Consider the following 6,000-nt stretch of genomic DNA (forward strand, 5'->3'; position numbering starts at 1 on the left):
GTTTTTCTCCTTAACCTACAATGTACACAATGATGTTATCTGAATCCTATGTAGATATATAAGGTAGACTACATAGGCTGCATGAGCAATTAACAAGGATAAAAATTGATTACCATATATAAATATTTCTAAATTGTTGCATAAAAAGAGGATCCAGAGAAACATAATAAAATTACACTATTACTAATCACTTAGCAAATAATTAACATATTGTATTTATTGGCATTTAATATCATAGAGCATCGCCGTTCAGACTCTACCTCATCGCATGTCCAGTGAGTATGCTACCTTGAGGGGTAACTCATTCCATTATTTGCTAGTTCTCATTGCAAAACAATTTGTCCTTATACTGAGTTTACATCCCCCTACTAATTTCCATTCAGTTATTGTCTTTAGCCAAACAACATAAGTTGATTCTTCCTAAGATAGTAGCCAACACAATGAACATCAAATAATGAGAATAATTCACATTATAAAATACATACCATATCCCAGGCACAGTGCCAAGTATTTTAAATATGTAAGCATACCTTGAAGATATTGTGGGTTTGGTTCCAGATCCCTGCAACAAAGCAAGTCACATGAATATTTTGGTTTCCCAGTGCATATAAAAGTTCTGTTTACACTATATTGTAGCCTATTAAGCATGCAATAGCATCATGTCCACAGTATGTTCATGACTCGATTTTAAAATAGCGCTAAAAAATGCTAACAAATCTCTCAGCCTTCAATGAGTCATAATCTTTTTGCCGGTGGAGGGTCTCACCTTGATGTTGATGGCTGCTGATGGATCAGGATGGTGGTTGCTGAAGGTTGAAATGGCTGTGGCAATCTCATTGCCTCACTGATTGACTGTTTCACAAAAGATTTCTCTGTAGCATGCCTTGCTGTTTGATAGCATTTTACCCACAGTAGAACTTCTTTCTAAATGAGTCAGTCCTTTCAAACCCTGTTGCTGCTTTATCAACTAGGTTTATGTAACATTCTAAATCCTTTGTTGCCATTTAGACAATGTTTACAGCATCTTCACCAGGAGTAGATTCCATCTCAAGAAACCACTTTGCTCATCTGTAGGAAGCAACTCCACATTGGCTCAAGTTTTATCATGAGATTGCAACAACTTAGTCACATCTTCAGGCTCCGCTTCTAATTCTAGTTCTCTTGCTATTTCCATCACATCTGCAGGTAATTCCTCCACCGAAGTCTTGAATCCCTCAAAGTCCCCCATGAAAATTGGAATCAACCTCTTCCCAAACTCCTGTTAATGTTGCTATTTTGATCTCCTTCTATGAATCACAAACATTATTAATGGCATCATCTAAAATGGGGAATCCTTTTCAGAAGATTTTCAATTCCCTTTGCCCAGCTCCATCAGAGGAATGGCAGCTCTAGCCTTACAAAACATATTTTTTAAATAATAAGTCTTCAAAGTTGAAATGACCCCTTGATCCATGGGCTACAGAATGGATGTTGCTAGCAGGCATGAAAAAAAAGCATTTATCTTCTTATACATCTTCATCAGAGATCTTGGGTATCCAGGTACATTGTCAATGAAAAGTAATCTTTTGAAAGGAATTTTTTTTTCTGAGCAGTAGGTCTCAACTGTGGGATTAAAATATTCAGTAATCCATGCTGTGAAGACAAGTGCTGTCATTCAGGCTTTTTTTCACTCTTCATAGAGCCTAGGCAGAGTAGATTTGGCATAATTCTTAAGATCTCTGGGATTTGCAGAATGATAAATGAGCACTGGCTTCAGCTTAAAGTCACCAGCTGCATTAACATCTAACAGGAGAGTGAGCCTGTCCTTCAAAGCCTTGAAGTGAGGCATTGACTTCTCTTCTCTAGCTATGAAAGTCCTAGATGCCATCTTCCTCCAATATAAGGCTGTTTCATCTAAATGGAAAATTTGTTTAGTGTAGTCACTTTCTTCAATGATCTTAGCTAGATCTTCTGGATAACTTGCTGCAGCTTCTACATCAGCACTTGCTGCTTCACCTTGCACTTTTCTGTTATGGAGACAGCTTCTTTCCTTAAAACTTCTGGACCAAACTCTGCTAGCTTCCAATTTTCTTCTGTAGCTTCCTCACCTCTCTGAGCCTGTATATGTAACTGAAGACTTAGGGCCTTACGCTGGATTAGGCTTTGGCTTAAGGGAATGTTGTGGCTGGCTTCATCTTCTATCCACACCACTAAAACTTTCTCCACATGAGCATTAAGGCTGCTTTGCTTATCATTTGTGTGTTCCCTGGAGTAGCACTTTTAATTTTCTTCAAGAACTTGTCGTTTGCATTTCCAAGTTGGCTAACTGATGCAAGAGGCCTAGCTTTTGGCCTCTCTCGACTTTCAACATGCCTTCCTCACTAAGCCTAGTCATTTCTAGGTTTTGATTAAGTGAAAGTCGTGTGACTCTTCCTTTTACTTGAACACTTAGAGGCCCACAAAGGGTTATTAATTGACCTAAATTTCAATATTGTTGTGTCTCAAGGAATAAATAGACCAAAGGAAATGGAGAGACACAGGGAAACAGAAGAATAGCCAGTGAATGGAGCAGTCAGAACACACCGAACATTTATTGATTAAACCTGCTATCGTCTCACGCCTGTAATCCCAGCACTCTGGGAGGTCGAGATGGGCAGATCACAAGGTTAGGAGATCGAGACCATCCTGGCCAATATGGTGAAACCCTGTCTCTACTAAAAATACAAAAATTAGCTGGGCATGGCAGTGCGTGCCTGTAATCCCAGCAACTCAGGAGGCTGAGGCAAGAGAATCGTTTGAACCCAGGACGTGGAGGTTGCAGTAAGCCAAAATCGTGTCACTGCACTCCAGCCTGGCAACAGAGCTAGACTCCATCTCAAAAAAAACAAACAAACAAACAAAAAACCTGCTATCTTATGGGTGCAGTTTGTGGTGCCCCAAAACAATTACAGAAGTAACATCAAAGATCTCAGATCACCATAACAAATATAACAATAGTGGAAAAGTTTGAAATAATGTGAGAATTACAAATATGCAACATAAAGACACAAAGTGAGCACTCACTATAGGAAAAATGGTGCCCGACAAACTTGCTCAACGCAAGGTTGCCACAAAAATTTAATGTGTAAAAAACACATCTGCAAAGTATAATAAAACAAAGCACGATGATGGCCGAATAGGAACAGCTCCGGTCTCCAGCTCCCAGCCCCAGCGACACAGAAGACGGATGATTTCTGCATTTCTGCTTGAGGTACCGGTTTCATCTCACTAGGGAGTGCCTAACAGTGGGTGCAGGACAGTCGGTGAAGCGCACTGTGCGCGAGCCGAAGCAGGGCGAGGCATTACCTCACTCGGGAAGCGCAAGGGGTCAGGGAGTTCCCTTTCCTAGTCAAAGAAAGGGGAAACAGACGGCACCTGGAATATCGGGTCAGTCCCACCCCAATACTGCGCTTTTCCAACGGGCCTGGAAAACGGCACACTAGGAGATTGTGTCCCGCACCTGGCTCGGAGGGTCCTGTGCCCACGGAGTCTCGCTGATTGCTAGCACAGCAGTCTGAGATCAAGCTGCAAGGTGGCAGCGAGGCTGGGGGAGGGGCGCCCGCCATTGCCCAGGCTTGCTTAGGTAAACAAAGCAGCCAGGAAGCTCGAACTGGGTGGAGCCCACCACAGCTCAAGGAGGCCTGCCTGCCTCTATAGGCTCCACCTCTGGGGGCAGGGCACAGACAAACAAAAACTCAGCAAGAACCTCCACAGACTTAAAGGTCGCTGTCTGACTGACAGCTTTGAAGAGAGTAGTGGTTCTCCCAGCACGCAGCTGGGGATCTGAGAACGGACAGACTGCCTCCTAAAGTGGGTCCCTCACCCCTGAGCAGCCTAACTGGGAGGCACCCCCCCAGTAGGGACAGACTGACACCTCATTCAACCGGGTACTCCTCTGAGACAAAACTTTCAGACGAACTATCAGACAGCTGAATTTGTGGTCTCACGAAAATCCGCTGTTCTGCAGCCACCGCTGCTGACACCCAGCCAAACAGGGTCTGGAGTGGACCTCTAGTAAACTCCAACAGACCTGCAGCTGAGGGTCCTGTCTGGTAGAAGGAAAACTAACAAACAGAAAGGACATCCACACCAAAAACCCATCTGTACATCACCATCATCAAAGACCAAAAGTAGATAAAACCACAAAGATGGGGAAAAAACAGAACAAAAAAACTGGAAACTCTAAAAAACAGAGCAGCTCTCCTCCTCCAAAGGAACGCAGTTCCTCACCAGCAACGGAACAAAGCTGGATGGAGGATGACTTTGATGAGTTGAGAGAAGAAGGCTTCAGACGATCAAACTACTCTGAGCTACGAGAGGAAATTCAAAACAACAGCAAAGAAGTTAAAAACTTTGAAAAAATATTAGAAGAATGGATAACTAGAATAACCAATGGAGAGAAGGGCTTAAAGGAGCTGATGGAGCTGAAAGCCAAGTTTCGAGAACTACGCGAAGATTGCAGAAGCCTCAGTAGCAGATGCGATCAACTGGAAGAAAGGGTATCGCTGATGGAAGATGAAATGAATGAAATGAAGAGAGAAGGGAAGTTTAGAGAAAAAAGAATAAAAAGAAATGAACAAAGCCTCCGAGAAATTTGGGACTATGTGAAAAGACCAAACCTACGTCTGATTGGTGTACCTGAAAATGATGGGGAGAATGGAACCAAGTTGGAAAACACTCTGCAAGATATTATCCAGGAGAACTTCCCCAATCTAGCAAGGCAGGCCAGCATTCAGATTCAGGAAATACAGAGAACGCCACAAAGATACTCCTCGAGAAGGGCAACTCCAAGACACATAATTGTCAGATTCACCAAAGTTGAAATGAAGGAAAAAATGTTAAGGGCAGCCAGAGAGAAAGGTCGGGTTACCCACAAAGGGAAGCCCATCAGACTAACAGCTGATCTCTCAGCAGAAACTCTACAAGCCAGAAGAGAGCGGGGGCCGATATTCAACATTCTTAAAGAAAAGAATTTTCAACCCAGAATTTGCTATCCCACCAAACTAAGCTTCATAAGTGAAGGAGAAGTAAAATACTTTACAGACAAGCAAACGCTGAGTGATTTTGTCACCACCAGGCCTGCCCTAAAAGAGCTCCTGAAGGAAGCACTAAACATGGAAAGGAACAACCGGTACCAGCCACTGCAAAAACATGCCAAATTGTAAAGACCAGCGAGGCTAGGAAGAAACAATAGCAACTAACGAGCAAAATAACCAACTAACATCATAATGACAGGATCAGATTCACACATAACAATATTAACGTTAAATGTAAATGGGCTAAATGCTCCAATCAAAAGACACAGACTGGCAAACTGGATAAGGAGTCAGGACCCATCAGTGTGCTGTATTCAGGAAACCCATCTCACGTGCAGAGATACACATAGACTCAAAATAAAGGGATGGAGGAAGATCTATCAAGCAACTGGAAAACAAAAAAAGGCAGGGGTTGCAATCCTCGTCTCTGATAAAATAGACTTTAAACCAACAAAGATCAAAGGAGACAAAGAAGGCCATTACATAATGGTAAAGGGATCAATTCAACAAGAAGAGCTAACTATCCTAAATATATATGCACCCAACACAGGAGCACCCAGATTCATAAAGCAAGTCCTCAGTGACCTACAAAGGGACTTAAACTCCCACACAATAATAATGGGAGATTTTAACACCCCACTGTCAACATTAGACAGATCAACGAGACAGAAAGTTAACAAGGATATCCAGGAATTGAACTCAGCTCTACATAAAGTGGAGCTAATAGACATCTACAGAACTCTCCACCCCAAGTCAACAGAATATACATTTTTTTCAGCACCACACCACACCTATTCCAAAATTGACCACATAGTTGGAAGTAAAGCTCTCCTCAGCAAATGTAAAAGAACAGAAATTATAACAAACTGTCTCTCAGACCACAGTGCAATCAAACTAGAACTCAGGATTAAGAAACTCACTCAAAACCGCTCAACTACATGGAAAC

Source organism: Hylobates moloch, unplaced genomic scaffold (genome assembly GCF_009828535.3).
Source record: "Hylobates moloch isolate HMO894 unplaced genomic scaffold, HMol_V3 SCAFFOLD_20, whole genome shotgun sequence".
NCBI lineage: Eukaryota > Metazoa > Chordata > Mammalia > Primates > Hylobatidae > Hylobates > Hylobates moloch.